This window comes from Rhinichthys klamathensis, unplaced genomic scaffold, assembly GCF_029890125.1.
Source record: "Rhinichthys klamathensis goyatoka isolate OS25496 unplaced genomic scaffold, OSU_Roscu_1.1 h1tg000006l_1, whole genome shotgun sequence".
Classification (NCBI taxonomy): Eukaryota; Metazoa; Chordata; class Actinopteri; order Cypriniformes; family Leuciscidae; genus Rhinichthys; species Rhinichthys klamathensis.
This window is the reverse complement of record NW_026606559.1, coordinates 6,719,666-6,735,068: the sequence shown is the minus strand read 5'-3', so window position 1 is coordinate 6,735,068 and position 15,403 is coordinate 6,719,666.

Sequence of the window (15,403 nt, the reverse complement as noted above, 5' to 3'; positions counted from 1 at the left end):
GTCTGTTTTAAGTTCTGCAAGGTGAAAATAAAAAGGCAGAGTCTCCTCAACAAAATTTTATTTGAGGAATCATTCATGTCTGAAGCACAAACAATGACGACACAAACTTAACTTATTAAAATACTCAGTGCTAGAGGTTTCAGCACATCACTAACCTCAAGAATGAGCAATAGTGTAAAAGTGCTAACACAATATTTGTTTTCTTTCTTTGAAAATAGTTCAAAATAGTATCTATGTTCTAGATAAAACCATCTGTTATCTCGGTTAAGTGTTAGTGAAAACCTTTTGCAGTATCCCCAGTTTCGCACTGTCAGAAGAAACAGTGAAGAAGAGAAAAAAACACAGAATACCACATCACAAAAACTGAAAGCAGGAACCAAAGAGACACGCACAACACTGACACGCAGCCGACCTCAGACGAGATGTTTCTCCATGACACCTGTGAGGCCTTCGAGAGACCTGCTGCCCCTTTTATCTGTCAGACTCGCTTTGCCATTTCTAAGCAGGTTAAAATTACACAGCGCAGGTGTTTTGGAGGCAGGATTAGGCTGACAGACGGGTATGTCACAGCACAGCCAACCACTTGTGTTCACCACAAAGATCTCTCTTGTCCGACAACAGCCTCGCCACTGTAACATCATGGCTCTGGTTACTGAACCGCCCTCCATCACATGTATCGCAGCAGTGCAGACTGAGTTTCAAAGCCAGCAGATATAGTTTTTTAGGGGGTCTGTTTGAAACGCAGAGCACCTGTCACTGATGAGACCCATTCTTGGAATACTTCGATCTTTAAAGGACTAGATAAATGTTTAAACCGTCTCATTCTAAGATGCTTCTCATAAAATGGAGGTAAAAGACATGAGCTTGGTCCTAATGATGGTGACAAAAGCAGAAAATGTTAACGATTACGTGCGGACCATCCACTCTCTCCCTGGCTTCACAGAGTCCAAGTAGTGTGAGCATATGATGATAACTACAAGAATATAGACTAAAACATTAAGGTAGATTCAGGAAAAATAGCTGTGTTGATTGTGTTCATTATTTTTAATGCATTAAGCAGCAAATATTAGTCTTCGAAATGAACTAAAAAAAACAAATTGTCAGAATCAGAACTGTGAAAAGAAGTTAAGTGTTAATGTCAGAGATTAATATAGAACCTACCATTACATGCAATCTGCAAGCAATCACATCATTACCGCATGACACAAGCTGATTGGCCTCTGCTCAATGAGATTGCTTGCTCAACAATTTTTTTTTTTTCAATTTAAAAAAAAATAAAAAATAAATGTAATATATTTTATTTCGATAATGTTTTTATTTCATATTTTGTATTTTTAGGGGATTTTATAGTACTAAATTATATTTATGCTGTATTTATAATCCATTTATTCACTTTTTGAGCATAGACCTGAAAATTAGAACTTCGTAACTGTCGTAAATATTGAATGTTTTAGAGGACAGACTTAAGTTTGATCTCTTTTCAAAGACGACACTTGGCAGATTATGGCTGAAGTGAAAAAAGTTTACTTTAAAAAAGTTACAGAATTGTACTTTTATTGTTATGAAAAACGTGCAAAAATACTATTTGCAATTTGTATATGAAATATATATATTTTCAAAAACATGTTTTAAAACTGAGAAAATCCAATCCATAAATCTAAACAAGTTGTGATGATAAATTGAGGCTGATATCTAAAAAATTAGCTTTCAGTAAGATTTTGTTTAGCCACAGTACCAAAAGTTTTCACTAGATGAAATTAGTCTCCCATTCATTTCTACGGAGCCCGGGAAGTCACCTGTTGGAAAAAAAAAACAATTCGTGGCGACGGTTTTGCAATCCGTCCGCTCAGTTTATAAACCGTACTCACGAATTCTCAATCTGTTCCCTCGGTTTAACAAATCGTGCTCACGGATTAATAAACCGTACCCACGAGTTCCTAATCCGCGCTCTCAGATTTGTAAACCGTGCCTTCAGTTTTTGCAATCTGTACCCACAAATTCATAAACCGTGCCCACGCTTTCGCAATCCGTTCCCACGGGTTTGTAAACTGTACTCACGGATTTGTGGCCTCTCCCCCAGTCTGTGCCAACCAGGCCTTCTGCGGGATGCATTTAGGCCTATTATGTTTAAACTTAATTCTTTTGATGGATAATTTCTTGAATTTTCTAAAAAACGACATTTAGGCTACTTGTATCTTTAAAGTCCATTTGTTTAGGAGGAAAAAGCTCAGTATAATAGAATAAGCAAAAAAAGACTTCACATATAAAAAAAGAAATATAACACAAGGTTAGGTTATATAAAAATAAAACATTCATAAATTATTTTATGATTAAAATATTACTGTCTTCAGTGAACTCATTTATAGTTATAAACGCAAATGATGATAATATTATTAGCCTGCATAGGCCTACATTTAGAAGGCGCTTTTATCCAAAAAGGAACACAGCAATTAATCAAATGTCAGTCATAATACAGGTTTGACAATAATAATACAGGGCTAAGATTATCACAAATTAACACAAGATTTTGAGCATATCCAAATGTGTGTGGGAGTGTGGAGCCCCCGTGCCTGCATGGCACGGGGGCGCGCGCGTGAACACTTGCATTTTCTTATCAACAGTGGAAACAACTTTTACTCCATCATTTCTGGTCATACAGAAAAGAATAATACATAATTCGCAACTACTTTTATTTGTCCAAACTCACATTACAAGAAAATGTAATACCCCTTTATTAAACATTTAAAATATTCACAAATTAATATGGGGGTAAAAAAAATCGATTTTACTGGTTTTCTAAGGCCAAATTAGAACCTGGAAATAATATTTTTCCCGCAGTGCTGAATGTGAAGAGCCATGTCTCTGGAACCTTAGAGAGATGGTTTATAGGCTAATGCTAATACATGTGTCTGAAAAAATAACGAGGCATTTTAATTGTTCGTTTAAAAGTGAACATTTCAAGCTTTATATAGGCTATGCTATATTTTGTTTCAGTTAATTTAGTTCATTCTTATGAGACGCGCTCCAGTTCACGGAGATCATGAAAGCGCGCCTGATTGTTTTATTTTACAAAAGCACAACGTTTTCTTGTGAGTTTGGACAAATAAAAGTAGTTGCAAATGATGTATTATTCTTTTCTGTATGACCAGAAATGATAGATTTCCACTGTTGATAGGAAAATGCAAGTGTTCGCGCTGGCGCCTCCGTGCATAGTGCGCGCTCCACACTCCCACAAACACTTGGATATGCGTCAAAATCTTGTGTTTATTTGTGATAATCTTAGCCCTGTATTATTATTATTGTCAAACCTGTATTTTGACTGACATTTGACGAATTGCTTTGTTCCTTTTTTGGTAAAGCGCCTTCTAAATATAGCCTAAATGTAATAGTAATAATATTATTATCATTTGCGTTTATAACTATAAATGAGTTCACTGAAGACAGTACAATTTTAATCATAAAATTATTTATGAATGTTTTATTTTTATATAACCTAACCTTGTGTTATATTTCTTTTTTATATGTGAAGTATTTGTTTGGTTATTCTATTATACTGAGCTTTTTCCTCCTAAACAAATGGACTTAAAAGATACAAGTAGGCTAACCTAAATTCAAGAAATCATCCATTAAAAGAATTAAGTTTAAACATAATAAATGCATCCCGCAGAAGGCCTGGTTGGCACAGACTGGGGGAGAGGCCACAAATCCGTGAGTACAGTTTACAAACCCGTGGGAACGGATTGCGAAAGCGTGGGCACGGTTTATGAATTTGTGGGTACAGATTGCAAAAACTGAAGGCACGGTTTACAAATCTGAGAGCGCGGATTAGGAACTCGTGGGTACGGTTTATTAATCCGTGAGCACGATTTGTTAAACCGAGGGAACAGATTGAGAATTCGTGAGTACGGTTTATAAACTGAGCGGACGGATTGCAAAACCGTCGCCACGAATTGTTTTTTTTTTCTCCAACAGGTGACTTCCCGGGCTCCGTACATTTCCAATGCGGTCAACAAAAATTAACGCCAGGAGCACAAGCACAACTATTTTTTTCAGGACCATTTAACCTGTTCAAATCATGTCCATGATTTTTTTTTTTTTTTTTTTCAAATAGCAAGTGCCAAAACCTTTACCAAGTTACGTACCATTCCGAGAAAAAAACTAATTTAAAAATTTTCGGTCAAAAATGACCGAAGAGCACCAGAGGAGTCTGGTTCATTGTTTGCTGTAAGCTAGTCCTGCAGCGTCTTTTTATCCAGCAGCATCAGAAATAATCAACAGCAGCAGCTTAGCCGATAAAGTACATAGTACATTAAAGTACATTAAAATACATTAACATTGCCATATTCAGTGACATGGTAAAACTATTCAGAGAGTTGTCACGATATACGCACACACTCGCTTTCCTGCTGCTCCAGAGTGATTGACTTTGTATAAGAGGTATTTTAACATCAGAAAGTGACACACTTCACCTCTACATTCAATTACCTTTTTAGTTTGTTTTGTACTTTTTAAAATCTACATTTTCCCATGCTCAACTTTATTGTGTGAGAACATTATTTGTTAACACACATTATGTGTGAAACTACAGCGCAAAAGCAGGAAACACACGCCAATCAACATGCCCCCCTTGAGGCTGCATTTCTTGCAGCTAATGCATGTTCATATTTGTGTTTGGATATGTTGGGAACACGGCCGGGTTTGATTGACATCCAGCTGCGGCTGGTAAAAAACATTCTGTTGTGAAACAACATCAGTTCTTCTGTCACTGGTGCTCCACTGTGGCCTGAGGCTTCAGTATAATGCAGCTGAAGCAGAAATATATCCGAAAATACAGCTCTCAAACATCCCGACAGGCTGGAACTTCTGTTTCTCCTATTTCTATTTCCCCCATTTATGTTATCAATGAAGGAGAGTTATTGGATTAGTGGCTTTATAAAACCAATACACTTAGTAAAAAACTACTAAAATCCACTTGGTACTAATTGGAATTTTGGAAACAGTACAATGGCAATATCTAGTGTTTTTTGCACTTTCCACTTCTGCAATGTAATGTGCCATATTGTGTAAAATGTATTTTAATGTATTTTTAATCCATCTTTTATTGCAAAGATCAATAAATTGATTGATTCACTCTCTTTCACTATTAATTGCATTGATTGTTTTGTATTTGTAAGCACAGGATTACTTACAAAGATCACAACATGAATATCTTCTAAACCTTGTTCTAATGTCAATGAATTTGGCATATTAACAAGTGGCTGCGTACCTGAGGTAATTTGCATAAAACACGCCCAACCATCTTCATTAAGGTTTTCTTAACAAGCTTTCCTTTACAACTTTTCATCAATTTCAGCAAAGATACTGTGGCCCTCTCTAAAGCAAGATCCTCAAGCAATGCCAAACACAATCACTACCTTTAAAACAGACTCAGATTACAATGCTCTCATTAGCCAGCTGAACATATGGATACTAGCATTGTCAAACAGAGAAACCTCTTTAAATGCAGATTTTCTTAGTCTTTATATATATATATATGGTGAAATATACTGTATTTAAGATGAAATACCTGAAATTACATCACAATTATAAGGCCACCTAGAGTAGGCCTATGTGACTTTTTGATACGTGTGGTTTAATTTTTTAGTAAGTCAGAATTTGCGAGATATAAACTCGGAAACAAGCTTCCATACATTTTCTTGCACTTTTGCTGCATTGTAAAACATTTTTTGCTGTGATTATTTATCATAAACTTAAATTTCAACATTAGAATAAGAAATAATGTGTTTCGACTTAAAAAAGAACGTATTCGTGCTTGACTTAAAATATTAAGTTGAGTTAACTTTAGTTGTTTATTAAGTTGGATATTTACTTTATCTCAACAAATTTTAAGTTTTTATAACTAATTGCAGCAACATTTTATACAGTGTGCTTTTATCAGTGACATCAGGGCCTGAAATCCTGTGACATGAATCTATGGCACAGCTAAATTATGGTCATGTTAGCAGAGACTTGCTGGTGATGTAAGACAACAACCAACTTTTTCAGTCACATCAGCACTTCAGTGTCCCATGCAGAATAGACTCAAATACACTCTATCCCTGAAGTATTCTCTGAAGTGCTTCAGATCACAATATTATTTAGGTGATCATTCAGTCCCAAATTATAAGTCAAAGTTCACTTTTAAAAATAGACCATTACATTTACGGTAAAAAAACAACAAAAAAAAAACCTTAGAGTTCATTGTAGGCGGCCTCTCCATAAAACATGGCTAATACTCTTATATAGAAGTTGAACATGGTTATACACACAAATAAAAACACCATCAGGCTAACACACATGCCATTAAAATAATGTGATAAACATTTAGGGGCCCTTTACACGACACCGTTTCCAACTGAAAACATAAACTTTTGTATGCGTTTTGGCCGTTCATTTACACGACAACTGCGTTTTGGGGGCCTGGAACCCCAAACTTTTGAAAACGGGTTTCAAAATGCACATTTTTTATTTATTTATTTACAAAGCGGCATCGCCAACTACTGAATAATATAGCGTTTTAATCATTTTCACGGATCTATGTGATTGTGAATAGGGATCATTTTGACAACAATGTCGTCTGTATGCAAAAAACGTAAAGGAAAAACTTTTTAATTTGTAGTACATCGTTGTACTAACTATAAATGACATAAAATTTAAAACAAAACACTTAATGTGCATTACCGATAACAAAAATAAGAAGAAACAAAATTATTTATAAAAAAAATAATCATAAGTGATGTGTAACACAGGGACTTCTGGGAATGTCCTTTTCTGTTTTTTAATTATTATTTTTTTACTGTAAATTATATGGTAATTCGTAAACCCATAAACTTGGAAGAATTGTACAGTAAAACTATGTTTAATGTGATGTTAAACCATTTACATTTTTTCACCATATATGTTAAGGTAACTTACTGTTAACCAATTAATATGTTTTTAACGTGTAATTTTTACAGTATTTTTCTGTAAAAAATTACTAACATGGCATGACCATCTGATACCATGGTACGAACAGTATACAGTATCTTTGCAAAGGTAGTTATGAGAATGTACTCCAAAAAGCACAATCCATTTAAACTCACTCCATGGCAAAAGGTTTTTGTACCGTACCGTACTGACAAAGCGACGTGTAATTGCTTCTCCTTTCTCTGCAATGCAGTTGCACAGTTAGGCTTAAAAGTTCATATTATCTTTCTTTATGAAACAAATCCTTTTATTATTCGTGTTTAGTAAGCTATAGATAATAAAACATAGCCAAATTTAGACTTTAATTTATGGGACAAGCATGGCGAATACAGCATCTTCGAGATGCTGCTTGCTTGTGTTGCACAAGTAGTAATTGTCTCCCGTCTCTTGTAATTGTGTTGCAATGCATTTGATTTGCAAAGAGAGACTTCGGGTTTGTTTCTGAGAGGGAAACAGAAGTGCTGCAGTATATAAAACACAATGTTTGATTGTGTGAAATGTCATAGGGATTGATTCTGCTCCTGCATTACCATTCTAATCAGTGGTGTAGAACCACATGTAAAAAAAAAACACACGGCGCCCCGGGCTACGACGGAATTGGACAAGGCCCGGGAAATTGTGTCCGTGCTTGAAACAAGTGTTAGGTGATTGTTTACTTCATGTCTTTAAATTGCATTTCTTCCGTTTTAATTCCTGCGGCGTTGGGAGAGGGACGAATGGGGCTTTTTTTTCCCACAGTCATCCTCTTGCGATGTGAACGCAGCCTTTTGGATGCTTACCAAATGCAAATGTCACGACCCGAGGGCAGGAGCGACAGCACTGTCTCCACGGAAATTCAAGGCAGAGTTGAGGGACACAGTGTGGCAGGTGACTGCTGTTGACACACGCAATTACAAATATGGGCCGAAAACACGCCGCGGCGCTCCGACCCAATGACTTGTGCGCGTATGAGCGAGCAAAGTCTGTTGTATATGATATTATAACTCAATATAGCGTCATGTTTTCCACTCCAGCAACTGAGAACAGAGTTTTAGCAAGGTTGTCCGATCCGCTTCTCATTTACAAGAGTAAAGAAAAATGTTCTGCAGTAATATTTCCATGGCTCAGAGAGATGTCCATCACTGCAGTCACTGCACCACTGCGGCACAAAATTCACAACTGCAGGAGTACATGTCTGCGCACAATGAGATTGTAATAATATGTCCTCAAGATGTTTCATGGGTACAATTCCTCTCTCATCATCACAATCATCACAACATGTAATAGGGGGAAGTTACATTTCTGCCTGACCATGATGAACCACAGTAAACTACAAATGCTACACAAGGAAAACATATACTTATATATAATGTGGAAGCAAATTTAGGGTTACACTTTATTTTAAGGTGCACTGTAAATTCATACAGTTTTTTAGATAACTTTACTTAAAATGTCTTGTAAAAATCTATTAATCTGTACTATTCACATACGTTGCCTTGGTTACTTCCCAAGTTAAGATTAATTGATTGGTTTGTGTGCCATTTTGTCAAGCAAAAAAAAAAAAACATTTTTTTAGGGCAAGGCAAATCTAAACCCATTTGTGCCCAAATTTTTCTGAATGGTTTCATGCATATATAGTAGGCTAATCATGTTAATAGTGTCCTATGTGAACAGGTTCCCGACGTTTTAGTTTTTTTTTTTCTTGAAAATCGTATTTGAATGAGCGGCAACTATAGTTGCCGATGGGCAAATATGTTGTATGCACCCCCTCAATGTCAAATTTGAATTGGAGGAGAAATTTGACACCTAACACAAAATAACTGCTTTCAACAGATCAATCTTTATTCTTAAACAAATTTATTATGTATAAAAGTCGAAGAACATTCGATGTAAACCCAAAAAGCTGCATCTAGTTTATAATCTATAATCTTATGAAAACACAACAAACAACAAATCCATTTGTCTTAACATTTGTCCCTGTGAAGGCCTCCTTCCCTTTCCTTTACCTCCGTACAGATAAAACGTTGTCAAAATGATTCCAGTTCACATGGATACACGGAAGCGACAAACAATTCGGTATTATGAATTTAAGGCCAGACAAGTAACAAGTTGTTGAGGTCAATCTGTAAAGAAAGACTACACACCTGCGCACATATATATTCAAACGCGCATACCTATAGACTAAACACGTAAAACGAATGTGCGGAAATGTGAGGAAACCTGCTAGCGGCTGCTAGCAAATACAATAGACCAATACAGCAGAAAACTTTGTTGCAGCTCAAGAATACAGAAAGAAAGCCAGAGGTAACCTACCTAGAGTGTGAGTCGTCGGCTGAATGAAACTTTCCCTGGAACAGGTGTGAGATTTTCTTCTTGAATCTATTAGCCTCCTGACGATGCTAACACTAACCATCGTCTAAAAGTGACAGTAAGTGTTCACTGGATATTTCGTTCTGATAGTCATAGAGCTTTACTTAAAGAAATCCTACACTACAGTGACTCTTTTATACAAGTGTTTGTGAATACATAAGAAGATTAGAAGCTGTGGACAATACCAGGAATTGTGACAGTTTTGTGTGAAGATTTTAAAGTGACATGACATAGCAGATGAAAGCGCAGCTGCGTGTGTTGATCAAAAGAGGGCGCCAAAGCCCACAGAAAAGGCTGTAGAGGAGAAAATACAAAGGCTGAGAGGAGAAAGCAAGGGAAAGTTGGCACAAATAACCAAACAGAAGAATGATTTAGCCAAATTGAAGGAAAATGAACACAATGTTATTTTCATTAAAGATGAAGCATTGCTAAGGTTTGAAGGATGCTTAAGACAGTATGAACGGATTAATGAAGAGTTGTGTGAGTTAATAGATTAAGATGATAAGAAAGCTGTTCAAGATGCTTATGAGAACAAATATTCGGAATTCAAGAGGTTTATAGAAGACACAAACAAATGGATTGCAGATGTCTTAAAAGATGAGGAAGATGATATTAGGCCACATGATAGCGTATCCAAAGCTAACTCTGTGGTAAGCCACACTGCCAGTACTAATTCTGCAATCCTGAGAATTGAAGCTGAACGTGAAGTGTTGTTGGCAAGAGCTGCAGCAATGAAAAAGAGAGAAGCAATAGAACAGGAAGATATTCGCTTGAGAATTAGAAAAGAGCAATTGGAGCTTGAAACTGAGCTTGCTGCTTCAGATGCCAAATTAAGTTGTATGAAGAATTTGAAGATGCTCATGAATTTAACTATGATTTATTAGAGCCACCTCCAGGACCCAGATTTGAACCCCTGATGCGTAGACAAGAAAAACACAATGCGTCGTGGAGCTGGTAAGGCGTCCCTTACATTCAATCCAAAGCCAGCCACTCAAGTTGGTGCTTCAGATAGAAGAAAGTCATTGTCAAGGTTTGATGCTGTCAGCAGCATGCCGCATCTTAATCATCATGATCACACTGATTCTTCTACAGATAGCCTGCACGAAGTGCTACAGCGTCAAAACGAACTCACCGAGATGCTCATTAAACAACATAGTTTGTCTCAACTCCCTCAAAGAGACATATCCATGTTTACAGGAGATCCTCAGACTTACAGATCGTTCATAAGGGCATTCGAGCATGCTATCAACAGTAAAACCGACAGTCATCAAGACCGGCTGTACTACCTCGAACAGTTCACGAGTGGAGAGCCACTTGATCTCATTCGGAGCTGTGAGCACATGAGACCCGACAGAGCTTATAAAGAAGCTAGAGAACTGCTTGATCGTCACTATGGAGATGAAATGACCATCACTACAGCTTATATCAAGAAGGCTATGGAATGGCCTCAGATAAGGCCCGAAGACAGAAAAGGATTGAATGCTTTTGCTTTGTTCTTAGTTGGATGTTAGAACACAGTAAATGATGTGGACTATATGGACGAAATGAACAATCCTACCAACATGTCCATTTTATCCAAACTTCCATTCAAACTGAAAGAAAGATGGTGAAGTTATGCTTATGACATTCAAGAAAGAACAAGAAAAAGTTCTCCTGATTTAGTGGAATTTGTGTACCGCCAAGCAAAGGTTGCCAATGACCCGCTGTTTGGAGATATCTTGGACTCCACTTCAAGTAATCAGAACAACTCAAAAAAGCAACTAAGCATTAGAAAAAGTGAGTCTAAAAGAAGCAGCTTTGCTGTGAATGTGTCTGCTATCGAAAATAATGTCAGTAAAAGCCAACCTGAGAAGAAAACTTTTGCAGTCAAATCAGCAAGTTTCTTTCAAAGTCCCGGTCTTTACTGCCAGAAGAACCATGTACTGAATGCGTGCAACAAGATTCGAGAAGAGCCTCTGAAAGAAAGAATTCAGTTCTTGAAAACGAACGGCCTTTGTTTTGGGTGTCTGACGGCAAGTCATATGTCCAAGGACTGTAGAAAAGGGCCTCTTGTCCAGATTTTTCACTCAAGCACCCAGCTATCTTGCACGTTGTTAAGGAAGATGCTTTATCAAAGAACAACAGTGCAGATGACAGCTCACAAAGCACAAGTGAAGTCACAAGTGCTCTCGTGTCTGAAGGGTGCAGAGAGGTGACCATACTGGGGCCGGGAACAGTGAGGTTTCCCATCGTACCTGTGCAGATAAAACACAAGAAAGACACAAAGATAATCAAGACCTATGCTTTCATTAGGCTATATTTGGAGACCAATGTTCCCATAGCTCCCTCTGCCATAGTGGCCTGGGAGGCTATGAAGGCCTTTCTAAGGGGATTTATTATTCAATATTCTTCTCATAAGAAGAAGGTCAATGCTGCTAAGCTCATAGATCTAGAAAAGAAAATTAAGAACATTGAAGCTAAATCAAAAATAAATATATCTGAATCTATTTTAAAAAGGATTGGCCCACCTTAAATATGAATATAATACTATAACATCTACCATCAGGTAAATCTCCAGGCCAAGTATTTTTTAAATGTTATGCAGAAGACCTATTACCATTATTTGAAAATATGCTTGCAGAAGCATTTGAATTTGGCAACTTACCTCCCTCCTTAAAACAAGCAATTATCACACTTATACTTAAAAAAGAAAAGGACCTGACTGACTGTAAAAGCTATCGTCCAATAAGCTTAATATCTGTTGATTGTAGAATTTTATCTAAAATACTTGCGAATAGATTGGATAAAATACTTGGGTCACTTATCCATCCTGACCAAGTGGGCTTTATTAGACAGAGAAATTCTTCTGATAATGTGAGAAACCTTATAAATATTATGTGGTCGGATCCAACAGCAGCTATCTCAGTTGACACTGAGAAAGCGTTTGATAGGTTGGAATGGAGGTATATGTTTCATACGCTTAAAACTTTTGGATTTGGTCAAACATTTCTCAGATGGATAGATATTCTTTACAAAGACCCACAGGCCGCAGTGAGAACAAATGGTCTGATTTCCTCTTATTTCACACTTTGTAGAGGTACCCGGCAGGGCTCTGCATTGTCGCCAGGGCTTTTTTGTCTAGCCCTTGAGCCTCTTGCGGCAGCTATTCGCAAGAATCAGAATATTCAGGGAGTTCAAATTAATGAGTCTACACATAAGCTTCTGCTATACACGGACAACATTTTGTGGCTTGCCTCGGACCCAGCCAGATCTGTCCCAGCACTATTGGACGTTATTGAGTCGTTCTCCAAGATATCAGGGTATAAAGTCAACTGGTCTAAGTCAGAGGCCCTCCCGCTGACATTATACTGCCCAAAAACTTTATTTCAGGCGTGTTTGTTTCAGTGGCCAACTGAAGGTATAAAATATCTTGGCATTCTCTTCCCTCACCACATTGATAAAATAATCTAAAAGAATTTGGACCCACTTTTTAAGAAAATTTGATTAGATACAAATAGATGGTCACCACTATTCTTATCATTATGGGGAAAGGTCAACGTCCTGAAGATGAACTGTATCCCGAGGTTGAATTATTTGCTTCAATGTCTTCCTATTGCAATACCCCAAAAGTACTTTAAAAGTTTCGACCAAATTTGCAAAAAGTTTTTATGGAATGGTAAACGTGCAAGGATAAAATTAGAAAGGCTTCAGGTGCCAATCAATAAAGGTCCTTTCACACTGGACGCGATTTTGACGCGCGAATAATTCGCGCAATGGTTTTATTTTTTGATCAGCTGTTTGTGTAATGAGGGCTTCCACACCGAACGCGAATCTGATGCCGCGAAAAAACTACTTTTATTTTTTTCGCTTCAATGTCGATTTTTTTTTACTTTTGCAGCGACAGAAAAGGCTTCGGCCAATCACATACAGGGAAACAAAGGTGACGTCACAGAAACAGTGACAGATCTTCTGATTGCGTGTGTAATAAACTGAAAGGGGAATAAACAACCCCTTTCAATCCGATCGAAATTTCGTTCGGATCGAGCCCAACCGGATCGATGTGTTTACATGAAGGCTTTTCGGTCCAATTGAGACGTCAATCTGATTACTAATGGATTGTTTAACATTATTTGATTGCATGTAAACGTAGCCCCTGATGATTTTAAGAGGACAGCTCACCTTAAGCAGACTACCAGACAGTGCTCCGGGTCGATTGGTTCCCTGAAGTTTGTGGTTTGTCTTGTCAGATGCGGTGCCACTGTCTGAAGAAGCTCCTCAAATTGTCCCACAGACATCCGAAAGTAAGTTCGGAACCGGCCATGATAAAGTTTTAGCTCCTGTACAAGGTTAGCATACTCCCCCTTCAGACTCTCTGTTCTTTAAGATCAGGTGCACCCAAAACCTTCTTTTCTGTCATTTAAATAAAATGAAAAGCTCGTCTTCACTGGATGACGATGATGAAGTGTCCATGTTTTCTCAGCTGTCGGCGCGAACGTTTTAGAATGTTGAAGCTCTAAACGTCGCAAATTCGCGTCGTGGCTGATGTGAATTGTTTTTAATCGAACTATTCGCTTTTTCGTTTCATTTTTTCGTTATGCGTCCAGTGTGAAAGGGCCTTAAGGGTGGCATGGGCCTCCCCAAATTAGCGCTGTATCATTATGCCTTCTGCTTGAGACATATAGCTCAGTGGACACTGCCCCCTGAGAGAGCCCCTCCCTGGTTTGAGATTGAACGAAGATTGTTCTCCCCACTTACCTCTATAAATGCTCTGTCTAGCAATATACCCTCTGAATTAAAATCTCACCCTATCATACCCAATCTATGTAATGTGAGGAAGAAGTTTTCCTAAAGCTTTTAATATAAATGTCTATCTTAATTCTGAATCTTGTATTTGGAATAACCCAAAGTTACGTATTAATATGCATTCCCTTCTATGGAAAGATTGGGTTGAAAAATGATTTATTACACTAGCATTACACTAGCAAACCTATATGATAGGGATAATATAAAGTCATTTGAAAGGTTGGCTGGTGAATACAATCTGCCCAGAAATAATTTCTGGAAGTATTTACAAATGTGTCACCTGTTAGTTACTGCCATAGGGAGAGGAATAGAACCTCAGCAGTCAAACCTTCTCTCTCAGACTACGAAGATAATGGGTCTGGGGCATGAGGCTGCTATCTTTTATGCAATGTTATTGCTGTTACCATATCTTATGCAACAATGTTAACTTGGTCGGCAGATTTGAACATTGATGTCACACATAAAGAGTGGGATCGTATTTGTGAAAACAGACATTAAAATTAGATTAATCCAGTTTAAGATTCTTAATCGCTTTTATTGGACCCCGACCCGGCTGTTTAGGCTGAAGCTGAGGGATAATACAGACTGCTGGAAGTGCTGCAGCTCAGAAGGGACTCTTTTTCACCTGCTCTGGGAATATCCCATGACTCAGAATTATTGCCTAAAGATTCATGATCGCATTGAAAACATTACCCACACTGTAACAAATTGCTGTAAAAATTACAGCAACTTACTGGCAATTTTGGTTGCCAGTAAGCCTGTACATTTTACAAGAGTACTGTAAATCATAAACTACAATTATACTGTAAAAAATACAGCACACCTGTAAAAACAGCAAAACAAGACCAGCTGTGAATTTACAGTTCTTTACTGTATTATTTACAGTATGTTACTGTTATTAATAATGCATTGAATTAAAACCTGAGACAACTCATTTCATTTGAGGAAATTTGCCATGAAATAGTTATACCGTGAGCTAATTTCATTTGAGTCTACTAAGAAAAAGACTTTATGAGTTAACTAGAAACATACATTTAACTAAATCCTACTAGATAACAACAGCAGCACACATGAATGAGTTCAATAACTTTAATGCATCAGCAAATACACAGTCGCTACCTTTAAATAAAGCAACATTCAGCTTAACCTCAGTGTTTCTCTGCTCCTCCTGAACTGAAGCACAGGCTCTACTCTTCAACACAATGGTGACACACAAATCTCAACAGAAACACTTTAAATCCCAACAGATTAAACACTAACAGATCTC